Source organism: Lepisma saccharinum, chromosome 19 (genome assembly GCF_977018435.1).
Source record: "Lepisma saccharinum chromosome 19, izLepSacc3.1, whole genome shotgun sequence".
NCBI lineage: Eukaryota > Metazoa > Arthropoda > Insecta > Zygentoma > Lepismatidae > Lepisma > Lepisma saccharinum.
Genome location: NC_139247.1, coordinates 59,779,203 through 59,796,681, shown reverse-complemented (window position 1 = coordinate 59,796,681; position 17,479 = coordinate 59,779,203). Strand labels below are relative to the sequence as shown.

At 40.1% G+C, this 17,479-nt stretch overlaps 1 protein-coding gene across 2 annotated transcripts in view; it reads right to left on the bottom strand.

The window, feature by feature from the left end:
* The window catches only part of LOC146003169 (zwei Ig domain protein zig-8-like), a 614,539-nt gene that overhangs the window by 471,269 nt on the left and 125,791 nt on the right, over window positions 1-17,479 (bottom strand). The window lies entirely within an intron of this gene.

The following is a 17,479-nucleotide window of genomic DNA, read 5'->3' as shown; positions in this document are numbered from 1 at the left end:
CAGATTTGTCTATGTGTGTGCCAATGTTTCCGGGTTTGTATCCCGGCCTGTTCTTTGAGAGTATCCCTTCATCAATTTCGTCACATCATCATTCATCCTTATCGTCACGATTAGCCAAAAAGTGGAAGAATTGCGGCGTTACACAGTAAAAATCAAATCAAATCAAGTCTATGTGTGCTAAAGAGGACTTAAACAAACCTCAACCAAGTAACTATTGTCGCTTGTCGCTTCGGTCTGAAACCTCCCTAACAAATCCTCGTATATGATTCACATGTGCTCCTCTTGTGGCGCGACAGATCTTTTCCAGCATATGCCAGTTTACCTCGAATTCGTGGACTCATTTATTTACTCCTACGATGGCCCCCATCCCCAGAAATTTATGTCCTAAGCACGCCCATGTTCCGTCACTACGTCTGCTGTAACTACAACTTCCGAATCCACTATTAAGTCACTTTCCTAGAAACATTTCTCCCTGCCAATCTTGCATGGAGAAGATAATCCACTGCGTCGTCATCTTCATCTGTTAATTAATGTTTCATCGCTCATCGAGACCGTAAGATACAGTCTCGCAACAATGAGGGCCATGAAATGCACAACAATGGAATGAAGAATAGGAAGGGCACGCTTCGTTTGGATAATTCATTCTCTCTACTGTTCACACTTGCTCGTAAACCTTAAAATATGTTCTTCAATAGCCTGCATGGCGTTAGAACAAAGACACGTGAGGCTACAATGTATATTCATTATACACTCCTGCCAGGAAAACGCCAAGTAGAGCTTTGTGTTGGTTTACATTAGGCTCATCAATTTCTTATGGCGATAGCGTTTGCATTAAGAGTTCATGCTGCATTGTTGGGAAGAATGTACAGTCACCGGCAAGAAAAATGGGACACCTAGAACCTGAAATGCTCGCTTTCATGCAAGGCGTTATGTGTGTTGCCTAACTCTACGGCGGTGGAAGAAGTTGACATTGAAAAGAGTTAGGCAACACAACATTTTTATTAGCTCGGACTGTACAAAGGATAATATAGATGGAAATGGTAGGGTAGCCCGGGGCTATATCGATCATTTCACATTGAACAGTATATAAAAAATTGAAAGAAAAAAAACTTTTCTTGCCAAAACTGTTAATTTATTCTGAAACACCATTCTTTTGGCTACAAGAGTGCACAATTTAAAATTATATGTTTATATTTCTAATAGTTGTAAAAATGGAAAAACTGAAACACTACACATTGCAAGATTTTTCAAAACTACGGGGTAATTCTGATCATTGACGGTGCTATTCTGATCACTTGAATATCACATGTCTAGATACATTTTCCACAAATGAATTAATTCTTACCAAAAGCCCCGACACTTATTTCACGAAACCAAGTGTTGCATAATTCACATCGTATCCAGTCACATTTAACAGCACTTTCGTTGGAGTAGTACAACTGACCGTAGAAACCGCAAGGAATATTGTCTTCATCGTTACCGACATTCTTAGTTTGCTGTCGTTTTTTTTTATTTTCTTCCCTACAGGCGTATGTTCGTCAGATGTTAAATGGCATGCTCCCACTTTTCTTCTACATCATTTTGTCTTTTCTGGCTGTGTGGTGGGAGATGGGATTATTTAAGAGAATGGTGAAGTGGAAGAGGATCGTAATGATCGTAAAAGCCACAAAAGCCGATATTTCTTTCATTGGTTGGCTACACCGCGCTATACAACTTTGGCGCCACAAACGTGTATGACTAACAACTAATATACCTACCCCATTGTTACATATATAGTTACTCACTTAACTTACTCATAATACGTGGCTGGTACAGCTTACGTTCTAAATCTTATCTGTTTAACTATGCGAAAATGCACATGCAGAGTACACACATTGTTTCCAAAACCATTTTTTTTACAGGCACATTAATTTACAAACAGCAGCAGTGTCGTGCGCATCTCAACCGTGTAGGTTCTTCTTCTCCACTGATGCCATGCAGTTTGCCAACCCAAGCATTAACAATGCGCTAGTATCAAATATTATTTCGTCGAACGATATAGCCCCGTGATCGATATAGCCCCGGTCTACCCTATGTGTTGGATCGCTCATATTGACATAATTACACGATACTTGTAATGCTGTCAGTATTTAGGAACAATGTTAAAGGAGCCAATTCAAGCCATGCATATCATTTGCTCATTCATAAATGTTTACCTTCTTCACTAACATAAAATAATCTAAAGATAATTTGCAAAAAAGGAACAGTGAGAGTAGTTTTTTCCAATTCTGCAAAGTGGTCCTTTACACTCAAAATATAACTTAATTCAGTAGGTTTTGAAAACAAACCCTTAGGAAAAATATTTGGACCTAAAGATGAAATAACAAGAGTGGGGAAAATGTTACACAATACTCAAGTACGCCATCTATCTTATCTATCTTCATATTATTATGATAATTATATCAAGAAGACTTGGTGGGCAGAGGATGATTAAAGAGAATAGGGTTCTAGTTGGGAAACCTGATGGTAAGGGACCCGTAAGAAGGCCAAGACAAAGATGGAATAACAATATGACTATGGATCTGAAGGAAACTGGAAACAAGTGTGAATTGTTCTTACTCACAATTTACATTGTGGCAATACAATACGGTTTAGGATTGCCAGAGAGTTACTTACATGCTTCGCAGCAATTCATACTAATCTCTAGTTAATGAAGACCATTAAAAATATTAAACAAAAATGATAATACATTAAAAAATTGCTGTACATTACCAGGGGCAAATTGTAGAGCGATGAACTCACCTGAAAATAAAAAAGGATTTAGCACAAAAAGTATTGCCAATCTAAACACCTTAAAATGTTATAATATCAATCTGAATCAAATATAATAGCCTATACCAATATAATATGTAAGTAATTACATATTACATATATAGAGGTCCTGTTTATACCAATGACGACGAGAATCGATGTATTGATGAAATAGTTGTAGGGAAACAAGGGAACAGTACCTTGAAACAATGTCCTATACAGGATTTTTATGTAGAACGAAATTTTCGAAACATTCTACCCTAACGCTTCGCCACAGAGGCTAGCAATAAAAAGGCCCAATAACAGAAATACGAACAAGCAATGACTATTAAGACAACACGTAGAAGCCATATGATCTGTAAAGGTCAGAGGGTGACCCTTTGTGAAGACATCCACATATCAACTTCACTTACATGTAGTACACCCTGGACTGCATTTAGCAGACTAACGAGATTCTAGCGTCTGAACCCACATCAAGTAAAATCCTTTCTGGGGCTCATGTTGCGTCGTCCATATAAGTTTGTGATTGTACCTCCACCCATCTCATCTTATTACATTCAATCCACTCGTCGCGATTAGCCAAAAGTTGCAGAAATGCGAAACGAAATAAACTAAATCGAATCAAATGAAACCATAAGTTTCAACGCTTTAAAGGAAACAGGCGAGATCAAAACGGAAAAAAGCCCTCCATGGCAAGACTAGGATTTGAACTAAGTACTCGAGCTTCAGAACATGTTATTCGAACCAGTGGAAGCAAAGTCTTGACACAGATCGAACCCACATTCTATTCTCCGTCCGCCGTAAGATCGAAGTCAATGTAAACAAATACGCACGAGAAATCCTATTGGCTGTTAAACAGGTAGCTGAATCTTGGCGTAGGCATATAATGTATATGATATATGAACGTAGCTGTTACATTGAAGTTGTGGGGCATTATGGAGGCTGTTTCACTCGCTCTCGGCCCCTCATTTTCGCTTATAAAAACCAAACTATTGGTCATAATGTAATGAAATTTCCTACGAGTACACCTCGGTGCATGAGAAGCATGATGACGTCACTGGGAATGGAGCCACAGTCTCTCTAGTCCTTGCGTGGGCATGCGCATGCGTCTGAGCGATTCTGGCGTTAAATGCCAATCATACGGACGTGTGCTTTCAGTCTGAGTCATTTGCCCCGCAGTTGTGGCTTAGGGCTACTAAGAATCCTTACACTGTGTATGAAACACCTTTTCAAGATGAAAAATTTGGAGTGTGGTGTGTTTTATCACGGCGCTGCATTATTGGCCCAATCTTTTTCGACACAACATGATTGATTGATTGAATTGTTGTTTAAAGTCCACTTTATGCACAGTAAGGCTAATCGGGACTGGACCTACAGTTTAAAGTGGGATTCGAACCCGGGACACCTTGATTACAAGGCAACAACGCTACCACTGCGCCATCGGGGAGGCTGTTTTTCGACACAACAGTGAATACAGATGTCTACGTGGCTATCTTCCCGTAGTTTGTAAATCAGAACGGTGAGGTCTATCGCAACAAGCCACAGACTATCGTGGAACTGCAAGACAGCACTCGGCGGGAAATTGACGCTGCGACTCCTGTGTTGGTGGCCACCTTCTTTAATATGGGGAGGCGTGTGCAGGCATGCATTGATGTTAATGGCGACCACCCCAACACTCGCTGTGACGTCACCATGCTTCTCTTACACCAAGGTATATCCGTAGCAAATTTCATTACATTATGACCAATAGTTTGATTTTTATAAGCGAAAATAAGGGGTGGAAAGCGAGTGAAACACCCTGTATTATAATAAGTAAAGCTACGAACAATGTATTCATGGACAAAATAACACCTGATCAAACATGTAGGAAAGGAACTTTTTTCTCAGAAGGTAGGTTTTGTTGACATTAACTCCGCTCTTACAGCGGATGGAGACTAGTTTGAGACTTTTACACCGTTTCCACCCTCACCCCTACAAAAAGTGGATCACACCCCCTCAGCTTATCAACCACTATTATTGCAAACCGTCTGGAAGCTTAAAATTACATTATGAACACAATCCAAGTGCATATCAATCACAGCTGTTGCTACACGGATCACATTACCGTTTGAAAGTGGATATTGTCCGCCATAACTCGAGTGGAATGATGGATGCACCTCACCCGGAAGTTGGGCGTTCGTCAGCGTTACGATATTCGTATAATGGAGATGTTGGTCTTTTGCTATGACGTCATTCATCATGGGATTTTCATCTCTCGTTAACATCTGCTTTGGCTCGAACATATTGGAAAGATGCAGCTGCATAGAGATTTAGGATTAGTGATATGACCTTCGTGATCAGAATTGTTCGGACCCGTGGGTATTCGACCGTGAAGTAAATGCTAATATGTGTTGAGCATTACATATGTATGCTACGTTGGTACAGAGAGGCCATTGTATGTGCAGGAATGTGGCGTACCCTAGGGGGCATGGGTGGGGATCCATGCCCACTTTAACCTACCAAGAGAATAGATAGTTGAAGCAGCTTTACTACGTACTGCGATATGATCAACCAGTGTTCGTAAAGCTACTTTTTAAAAGTAATGAGTTACAGCTACACAGTTTAGAAAGTAAGAGTTAAACTTTGCATCTCTTTTTCCAAAGATGTGTCTTCTCTGGATGCTAAGGTGAAAGACTATTATTGAAATCGACAAAGGCAAGTAAGCTAGCTGTACGATCAATTTAGAACATCCATACTTTACTGCAATGCAAAATTGACAATTGCGTACATGCGCAAAGACTTCAGTGTTTTGGGTGGTTTGCTGTAGAAGTAGTCGTTTAATAACAAAAAATAATAAGACATATGCAAAACGAGACAGCATAATGAAATGAATTATAATTCAAGTAAAGCTTCTATTTGTTTAATCTTTTAGTCGTTGTAATAATATAAACACACATACATGAAGACTTGTAAACACATAAAATCAAAAACATTGTAGTCTTTACGTATCTATTTTATTACAACAAATTATCATTAATTGCGTGTAATTTGTTTGGAATAGCATTTCCAGCTGAATGTAGCTGTAAATGTAACCGAGAGTACCAGTAACTGTAACGGGGTTACTTTAAAAATGAGTAACTGTGATTCAGTTAATTTCTGAACCAAGTAAATGTAACTCAGTTACCTTTTGAACCAAGTAACTATAACTCAGTTACCTTTTGAACCAGGAAACTTTAACTCAGTTACTTTTTGAACCAAGTAACTATATCTCAGTTACGTTTGGGCCAAGTAGCTATAACTCAGTTACATTTGGACCAATTAATTATAACTCAGCTAATTTTGGACCAATTAACTATAACTCAGCAACGTTTGGACCAATTACCTATAACTCAGCTACTTTTGAACCAATTTACTATAACTCAGTTACTTTTGACAAAGTAACTATAACTCAGTTAATTTTTGAACCAAGTAACCATAACTCTGTTACTTTTTATACCAAGTAATGATAACAGTTACTTTCGGACTAAGTAACTATAACTCAGTTAATTTTTGAACCAAGTAACTATAACTCAGTTACTTTTGGACCAATTAACTATAACTCAGCTACTTTTGAACCAATTTACTACAACTCAGTTACTTTTGACAAAGTAACTATAACTCAGTTAGTTTTTGGACCAAGTAACTATAACTCGGTTAGTTTTTGGACCAAGTAACTATAACTCGGTTAGTTTTTGGACCAAGTAACTATAACTCAGTTAATTTTTTAACCAAGTAACGATAACAGTTACTTTCGGACTAAGTAACTATAACTCAATTAATTATTGAACCAAGTAACTATAACTCAGTTACTTTTTATACCAAGTAACTTTATCTGTTACTCTTAAAAAGTAACTTTCGCAACACTGGCATATAGGTGCACACACTGCATATGGAGGCAGCTTGGATAAACATACTTTTTAGAACACGTCCTTTTGATCACTTTACCAGGAACCCAAGACTTCGATAGAATTCATCTTCCTTGTGAAGCAAACAACAATAACAAAAGAGGACGTTCTAAAATTCCCTTTGTGTTCTCGTTCCAAAGGCTTTTAAAATATTGACACGGATCAGACAATGACTTCCACGTACTGTGTCGGGGAGTCCAATTAAACGGAATAAATCATTGCATTGTTGCTCAACAATGTCCATCTCCAGTCACAGCAGGAAGAGCTTAGCATATATGACGTTTGTCAGGCGCCAAGTCAGGTATTGTTTTTCCAGGTCACTGTGAAACATGTATGACTCTAGTAGGTAAAGAATTCCAGTTCTTGTTGTTATGACATTGCTCAACAGATGTCAGTTCTGAGCAAACATTGAGAAGCGTGTCTAAAAAATTGCGACACGAGAATGACAAATTGGGACCATAACAATATCAATCTAGACAAATATTCTAAAAAACCAGCCAATATTGAAGTTTCTAGATATTATACTTTAACCTTACTGAGCAGGGAAATGTGTTCTGTTCTACAAGGTTAAATATATCTCTCTTGTCTTCTATCTCAACCAAGGTGTTGCCAGTGCCTGTACGTACTTATTCAGCAGCTATGACTTTCAAAGAAATGAGTACTACTCGAAGAGGTTAATTAAGGGAATGAGTACTACTCGAAAAGGTTAAGGTAATTTCTTCCACGTCTCATTGTCACTCACGGCGTTGCCAATGCCCATAGTTCCTCAGATGCGATGGCTTCACGGAGAATGAGTACTACTCGAAGAGGTTAATGTAAGGGAATGAGTACTACTCGAAGAGGTTCAGGTAATCTCTTCCTCGTCTCATTCTCACCCACGGTGTTGCCAGTGCCTATACTTTCTCAGATGCGATGGCTTCCCGGAGAATGAGCACTACTCGAAGAGTTAAGGTAAGGGAATGAGTACTACTCGAAGAGGTTAAGGTAAGCGAATGAGTACTACTCGAAGAGGTTAAGGTAATCTCTTTCTAGTCTCATTCTAACTCACGGTGTTGCCAGTGCCTGAACTTGTTCACATGAGATGACTTTCTGATGAATGAGTCTTTATCTCTATTCGGAGATCCTGGATCATTAAAAATGCGTCGATAGCGAATTTTGATTGTTTTATCCCTCAATAGAAAAATCTCGTTACACTAGAAACGAAACCTTGTTCGTAAAAAAATAGACATCAATATTTGCGAGTTTCCCATATATCGACAGGTCCCCTTTTGATGAATTGCTTCTTCTCACGTGCAGCCGGACTGGCAGTTTGAGTTGTTTTATTTGATATATCTATCACTCTACCTTGTATTGTTTTTATACCTATTGTAGTTTCTTATATATCAATAGTTAACATGGGCGGACAGACAGACAGACACGATAATAGCATAAGGATAATTTGTACTGTCCCGCCTAGTGGCCGTGCGGTCCAATGCGTCAGGTTTTGGGCTTGGGATACGGGGGGGGGGGAGAAGCGTAACAACTTTCCTAATGGGATTTCGGTCAGGGTATGGTACCGGCGGAAACCAATCATCGTGAGAAATTTGGGAAGCTAGGCATTGGGTGGTGTAAGCTGGAAACCTACGGCGACGACCGGGAATTCGTCGTGCTGACCACACTGTACTCCGTAGCGTGTTGGATGATCGCCCACCTCTGATAAGACATGTGGGAGTGAGGTCAGCAGTCGGTAGGAAGACCCTGGCCTTCAAGCGCTGTTGCGTAAACTGTTTTTGCTTAATAATACCCTAAATAGTAGTTCAAAAACTTGAGTAGCCACCACCATAATGGTGATGAGACAAAATATACGAAAAAGAATCACAACGGAATGAAAACCGATGACTTGACTGGGATTCGAACCCAGGGCACTTGAGAGCCGTGCCCGGCCACATAGGCGATGAACACGTGCATCCATGTACTAGATCTGTCTTTGGATACATGTCCCTTTCCATATCATTTCCACATCGTCATTATATGTATTCGCTAACCAGCATCCTACCAGAGATTGGAAGCACGGTCCATAGGATGAAGACAACGAGTGAAGACAACCACGTCATTAAGATGAATAGCCATCATACAAGTTGCGGAGCAAGAGCGCTATATATCATCATGGACCGTGATCTCCCATGTATCAACCTTTATCACATTTCTCCAGATATGCCACTGACATATAGCGGCGTCAGTTGACAACGCCGTTCAATCTATCAAAACTTTAATATACATTTTTTATCGTGGGAACAAAAATTGGATAGCGTTCGATCAGTGGATGTAACTTTCAGGATTATTGCTGCGTGAAATACAAACAAATCCACAAGACTTTGGTGGTAAACGTGTTTGGTTGTACTGTGCCCCTTATTTCATACGGTTACACGGCATTGCAACAGAATGGTGGGACCAAGCCTCTCCTACGGATGAATTCAAGGTGCAAGGACTTTACACACCCCCAAAAGAATACTAATATTACGTAATAAAAATATACTAACATACTAAAATACTAACATAGTTTAGCATTTGTTGTGGAATCAACATCAGAATTATCTCGCTATGTAGTTGAAACGCCAAAAAATAACCTAAGTGTTATCTTATTTGATAATGAACCACGGTGGTATATAGATAGAAATAATGGAGAGATTGAAGCTTCAGTAAATGAGACGAAACATTTTTTTATGAAATAATATTTGTATGTTTTTTGTTACTTTACGTCCTTTTTGACAATTTTGACTAATCGCGACAATGAGGACGAGGAACGATAAAACACAATGAACGGACACTCCCAAAGAACATCCACGTCCAGACGGGGACTTGAACTCGGAACTTCTGTTCGAAGCGACAGCTAGTTTCTCTTATTTACTAGGAGGGGAAAGCGGGGTTGCAAACTTGTACACTTGCGCCCTCTTTCGTCATTGATGTGAAGCTAATCATTGAGCAAATCATCATCTTCCAAAAATTATTTAAGGCGGGATCCGAACCACTATGCGGTGTGATTTCGCCCGGGATCTAACCAGGGATTACCTTGACTACAAGGTGGCAGATATCGGAGGATCCCTGCATCAATCTGGCTAATAAAATTACTAACTAACTAACTCTCTAGCCTTCTTAAACCCGAAGGTTTATGGCTGCAGCAACACCCTTCAATTTGTCGCTATCCTGAGCAAGATCTATCCACTCTTTTTCATTCCTACCGATTTCCTTTAGGTTCATCTCAACGTTATCTCTCCATCTTCGTCTTGCTCTTCCTACTGATCTCTTACAATTAAGTTTTCCAGTAAGAATCTTGTATATTCTTCTTTCCTTTCCCATTCGTGTAACATGGCCAGCCCACGGGAGACTTCTTGATTTAAGCATTCTAATAATATCTGGACATGAATACAAATTATGTAGTTCTAAATTAGGCAACCTTCTCCACTCACCTGTCTCCTCACCCCTTTTCGGTCCAAATATTTTTTGAAGGATTTTATTTTCAAATACTTTTAATTAATGTTCCTCTTTCAATGTAAGAGATCGAATTTCGCATCCATATAATATTACAGGCAAAATTACATTTGACACGCTACAAAAATCGCTTAGCCAATCAATGACACTTCCCAATGATAGAGCTCAGTTTCCGTCCTTAATCTGGGAACACAACCAATGAATTTCGGTTTTGGAAAATCCACTTCAATGACCATGTCTCAAGAGAGAGAGTCCATTATTTGAATAGGAATTACGACGCGGATCCGTTCTCCGAAAAGAAACAGTTTCTAATTCGGAATTTCCATAGCTTTGATTAGGAGCTACGCCGGCTCTAGCCGTTGCCGCAGAACACATCTGTCCATAGAGGAGAAACTCCGCCAAACAAACACAGGGAACGATTGTCTTCAGCCGAATACAATCTAAAATGGCCGCCTATTCATGTCCAGCAGGAAAGCGTTGTGGCAGTTTTCTGACGATCGCTGGGTAACAATGACAAAGACTATCGAACAATCACCATTGTTGGGTTGCTGGTTTGACAGGAAAAAGAACCCTATTCCACCCTCAACGCTGTCGATGGAGCGTGCTACGTCTCTACAATGGTCTTCGGAACCACCCGCTCCATAATGGCCTCCCAGGCAGGCAGCGTAGCACGAACCTTTCAACTTTGTCCGGACGGCTGAGCATGGATTTTTCGCACGGAGCGTCCGAGTGGAGATTGGAATGACGTCATCAGAGGCAAATTTCAGAAGGGCTTTGCGGCAATCTCCTAAATCTTGCTGGAAATTGTAGTAAACAAACGAATTAAAACAGAGGATGGTCAGGAAATAGTTTCCCCTTCAGATTTCGGAGACAGAAGTCTCATTACAATGCGGACATAAGGGACAAGTCCTTTGTTTGCAGCAGACGAACAGAATGTCCAGACACTGTCCTTCCGGCAGGATGGGATGATAAAAAATTATTCCACCACTCTTTTAACTAAAACATCCTTACATTTACGCCAATTTTTCGTTACCCCACTTGGTTATTTAAAGTCTATTTTCTGCCTATTTACCTGCTACATACAGAACTTCGTTTCATATACAGGGTGTTTCCGGGCTGATGATACAAACTTTCAGGGATGATGGGCACATATATCAATTTCAGATAACGAACCTTGGTCCGGAAACGAATTAGTCGAAAGTTATAAGCGAAAATCGACGTATGAAGATGTAATACTGTTATTACCTGCTCAAGTTTCACAACCTGCTACATTCACAACAGTTGTTCAAAATGCTGTCCTTCAGCTTCGCTGCAGGCATGTCATCGTCGCACAAAGTTCTGGCATAACCATTGGAACAACCCTGGGGTCGTTCGAGCAATGTCACAGGCAGCGAGAATTCTTGCCAGGAGATCCTCTTCAGTCTCGACAGGTGTCCCGTACACAAGATTTTTCACATGACCCCACAAGAAATCAAGCGGGGTCAGATCAGGTGACCGAGCTGTTGTGAATGTAGCAGCTTGTGAAACTTGTGCAGGTAATAAAAGTATTACATCTTCATACACCGATTTTCGCTTATAACTATCGACTAAGTCGTTTCCGGACCAGGGTTCCTTATCTCAAATTGATACACGTGCCCTTCTCCATCATCCCTGAAAGTTTGTATCATCAGCCCGGAAACACCCTGTATAATTGCACTGGCATTCTCGGAAAGGGGGGGGGGCTGCAACCACCTTCGACATTTTGAGAAAGTCAATATTTTAAAATGAAACCAGTAAAGAACTCTGTAAAACAAAAGTGGTAAATGAAACCCCCTTCATATGATCCCGATTTTGAATTTTGTCTTTGAACAACTTTTAAAATGAATGTTTAAAATGATGATGACTGTGTATCTTGCCCCTTCCATAAAGCAGCTGCTGTCCCAGGAATCGCTGGAGCGATCGAGCGAGAGCAAGTCTCTGCGCAAGTAATCACTCGAGAGGGCTCGACCAATGAACACGTGCGAGGGAACGGGATTGCGTGAATGGGGAAAAGCGACTGCGGTTTCCAGCCTGTGCAGCAACGGGTATTGATTCGCAGCTTCGCCCACTAGTTTTCTCTCCCTTCTCTGTCCTTATGTGCGGCATTCCTCCAGAGATTCCCGGATAAAGTGTATGTAATATACACTTTTACGATTGCAGCCGTCCACTGGAAAAAATATCCTGCGTACGCTTGTGTAATTTTGTGTTATTGTGTGTGTGTGTGTGTGTGTGTGACAGAGAGAGATATCTGCCAGTGTAGTTCCAATTTGAAAATATGTACCTTCTTGGGTTGGTTCTTTTGTGTGTGTACATTTCAAAGAAGCAAATGAAATTTGAACTTCCAGCCCTCATCCACTAGACGGGGTAGGATGCATAAGTATGGCCCTTATAGCGGAGTGAGAAACAGAGGCTGTTGAGAATGTATCCTGCGGGTTTCAGTGGCCTTCGATTATCTTACAAGAGCATCAGGTGGTTGGTCCCACCGATGTAGATGGCTTCACAGTTGGTCCCGTCGTGAAGTCACTGGTAGGGAAAGTATGAACACTATGTTGTAACTTGGATAACTTAACTGGAAGGATTTGAAAACGGTATATGTTGTTATTACATGTGTAAAGTCCATTTCTGCCAGTTTTCAGCAATAACACCCAACGTTTATTCTATAGGTTCTTCCCTAACTAAACTCATTCATGGGTTCTGGTGCACTCTGGTGAGGAATGGGATGGGAACCCAGGACTAACGAGACAAGGTAATTTAGATATTTGTTTTTTTCCAGCAGGTAACACCCGGTAAGAGTGTTTTGTTATTTTGCATCTCTTTTCTTCCACTTTTGGCTAATCGCGACGATGAGAATGACTGATGAAATTTATGAACAGGCGCTCATGCCCAGGCCGATATTCGAATCCGGGACCCCTGGCGTCGTAGCGGTTCTGTTTTAAGAGAAACATTACTTATTGCGACGACGAAAATGAAGGATAAAAAAAAACAGACTAAGACAATATGCAATGTGGCACGTCACTCTGTGAAAAGTTGTAATTACTTGAGTCACTTTGATCTGAGAAATCCTTAAATTGGACAATTAATTATATTATATAAAGGTCTACTGAATGTATTATATTAACATTTCTAATCAAGACGTTTGTGGTTTCGCAGTGTGGAACATTAACCGCTAGACCATGTGACAGTCTTTTGGTGTAATTTATCAGGAGTGTTTCGGCCTCCTGATACGCTCCTTCAACTAACCTTTCAAACTAATACAAAAAAAATACAATGAATAGAATCCCATAAAAAATTACAACTAAAATATATAATTCAAAACTGTAAAATATATAAATTAATACTTCGACATTTAGAACTAGATATGTACGAGGGACATTCCGAAAGTAAGTTTCATCATTTTTTTTCAGAGGGAAGCTGTATTACAAAGTGACAAAACACATTGCCATAACGAAAGACAATCTTTCCTGAATTGACGATGGGAGGAGCGAGAGCAGAGGAGCGATGGCGCATGCGCAGAGTGTCGAAGAATAGAGATAAGCAGCAGACCGACGCGCCCGAGCTCATTCAAGTGCAAACCAGTATGGCAGAAAGACGTGTGCTGGAAACGTGGTCACAAATGGAAGTGTGTGCTGTCGTGTGCTTTGAATGGGCGCATGGAACTAGTGTTTAAGATATTCATCGATGCCTACAGAGTGTCTATGGAGACGACGTTGAGTGGTTTCGTTCTTCGACGACAATGCAAGACCACACACAGCCAGGGTCACTGCAGAACACATTCGTCGTCTGGGATGGGAGAGATTGAATCACCCGGCCTACAGCCCCGACCTTGCCCCATCAGACTTCCATATTTTTTCTGCGTTGACGTCGGCACTATCGGGATGTCACTTGGGAAGCAACGAAGAGGTGCAACAGGCTGTGAAGAACTTCCTTAAATCGCCGGGCACCGATTTTTACCAGAAGGGTTTCTTGATTTCACGGTACGACAGATGTATCAATGTCGGTGGCGACTATTTGGAAAAAAACCCGAAAGATTGCATTTTGTTAAGACATTGTATTCTTCTGTTTGCAATAAAGCTTCGTTGTGAACAAAAATGACGAAACTTACTTTCGGAACGTCCTCTTAGCAATTAACAAGCAGTTACAATGAATATATTTAAAGGAACGACGATAGGTTCCTTATGTTATTTAAAAGTATGTGGCCTACCCGATAGCGTAGTCGTAACGTCGTCGACTTGTAATCAAGTTAGTCTCGGGTTCTATACCCGGTGGAGGCGCACAGTGGTGCCGATCAGAACTTTAAACTGTAGGTCCAGTCCCGATTAGCCTTACTGTGCATAAAGTGAATTTAAGAACTCAATAAAGCACAAGGAGAGATAAATTAACTAAAATCAAAATACTAGGAAGTGTTGGCTCCACCGAATCATTGCAGACAAATGGAAGAATCTGCCATTAAATTTTCGAAACATCTCTTGCATACTGTTAGTGTAATTTGGAAACTGGTTCAATTATGTATAAAAGTAAAAAAAACAGCGATTGCAATAATAAAAGCATTAAATTTCACTCTTCGACAAAAAACGAAAAGTTTACTTAACGTTTTCGGTAATTAAAATTGGTTTTCGGAATAGTAGTTTAACAGGAAGCTGTGGGAGGAATGGACCTCTTTTTTTTTTTTTTTTTTTTAAAAAAAAACTATTTCCCTCGAGTTCTTGGGAAAATCATGCCTGGGTTTTAATGGAACAAGTTTGGTAAGCTTTACAGCTGTGGTTTTAATTTAATGTGCAGCTTGCCCACAGAATCACGTGATACGTCCATGAATGAAAGGAGAGGGAAAGGTGAGGCAGAAATACTCTGTGGATGCCAGTGTTCCTGGAAGATCATGGTAGCAGTTGTATGTAAAGGTTTGGGTAGAAACATTAATAACTAAATCTAAAATTAACAATTTTTACAATATTGAACAGTGTATGTATCGTAATACATGGCCATTCATCAATTTCATCATTTCATCACTCATCCCCATCTTCGCAAATAAGCCAAGAGGCACAAAACGCGAAGTAAAATAAACTAACTCAATCATGGACATTTCATCAACTGCTGCATCTCAGCTTCCTCAACTGTTGAACATAATTTTATCAGGTGTTTTATGGTAGCTCATCAACTGCTGAAATGATGTTCCGTAATCCCTGAACGGAAGAGTGTCTTACCTAGCAGGAAATCTAAAGTGTTGAACGGGTTCGTAACTGTTGAACGGGAGCTATTCAACTTCTGACCGAAAGCTTATTAATTGTTGCATGAGAACTAATGAATTGCTGAACCGAAATTTCTGAACTACGAAATTTAATTCGCTCAACTACTGAACCGAATCTCCCCAACTACCGAAAAGAAACTCCCGACTGCCTGCTGAAACTTCTCAACAGTCGAAGCGGACAGAAACTCTACAACAGCCGAACGGAAACCCAACCACAATGGAACGGAAACTCCACAACAGTCGAATCGAAACTCCTCAATAGCGAAACGGGAAGTCTACAACAGCCGAACGAAAACTTCTCAACATTCTAACGGAAACCCTTGGACCTCCCCGATGGCGCAGTGGTAGCGTCAACTTGTAATAAATGGGTCCCGGGTTCGATACCGGGTGGAGGCACATGGCACAGCGGTTCGGATCCCACTTTAAACTGTAGGTGCATTCCCGATTAGCCTTACTGTGCATAAAGTGGACTTAAAAACACCAAATCAACCAAATCGAACGGAAACGCCAAAACTGCCGAACGGAAACTCCACAACAGCCGAACGGAAACTGCACAACAGTCGAGCGGAAACTCTCCAACTGCCAAAACTTGAACTCTCCTGCAGAACGGAAATTTTTCAACTGCCAAACGGAAATTCTCCAACATCCGAACGGAAACTCTTCAACAGACGAACGAAAACGCTTCAACAAACGAACGAAAACTCTTCAACAGACGAACGGAAAATCATCAACAGATGAACTCAAAATTCTCAACTCCCGAATAGTATCTCACTGTACAATGAAACTTGTGTTCCAAAGCTGTCGTCTGGCCCATACAAGTTGAATGAAATAAATAATAAATGAGGACTTATTAAATATACCTACAGAAATATTAAAAGTGTAGGCGAGAAGTTGTCAGAAGGTGCAGTTGAAGGCTGGTTTGAAAACAGCATATATGCCATACGAAAATACCTTTTGTATTAAGACAAAAATGTTTAAGGATAAAAATATGCAATACATCAACTTCTTCACAAGAGATATTGAAGTACCTAGTTGAAAGACTACACACACACAAGCTGCAATCACTTCAGAGTTTGATTTTAGAAGAAAATCATTATCATTTGTAAAACATTAGGTAAATACGAAGTATTTCATATGAAGTACGTATGTACTTCATATACTGACATGAATCAAAATTGGAGATTATGAATCTGAATTATGAGAGAGATGCGATATTTGTGATTTGATACAGAACTCAATCATAACTTGGCATTCCCGCTGAAACAGAATCACAGCGAAACGATAAATTATTGAAACGCTCTTATCATACTGATTACACAATTAGTACCCCATTTGAACACAGAACAATACATTTTTACCCCATCAGAACCTACTGGAAACCAATTTTGAGCTATAATTGAGACAGGGATTAATATGAATTCGCAGTCAGTATTTTTTTGCGACTTGTAAAATGAATCTGCTGGATATATATTTCGGACGGAGTGTTGGGAAATTCCAGAGCTTAAATTGATGTCGTTAATAGATAATTATCTTTCCACCCTATGTATCGGCAATCCGCCAATTACTTTCGCAAAATCATTTCGGCCAAAACTAACGGTGAGTTCTTTCAATTAAATACTATGTTGTTTCGTGCACAAAAGGTAAAGCACAATTAATGCAATTATCGACATGTTACTGGAGTTAGCTACAAAGGGAATCATTACCAATAACTTTTTTTCCCTCCTTTTCCCGTCACCACAATCATCATCTTCATTAACAAATTATAAAGATGTTTGTTTTTGCGGCACTGCGAGCATGATTGATAGCCTGGATTCAATGCCAAAATCCTTTTGTGTGCGTGCTCAGTTCCTGGTCTAATTTGCGTGTAACAATCGCAATGACATTTTACATCCAGCAATTACCTGCCCCTTTCGCGAGCACAGAGGACATTGGGTTTCGCCCTGGTTCGTTTCATAGGTGCTCGGTCATACATCCAATTATCCGGTTGGTACAGACCTGCGAACTGGTCATTATCCAGATGTGATGGATGCGCACGTGC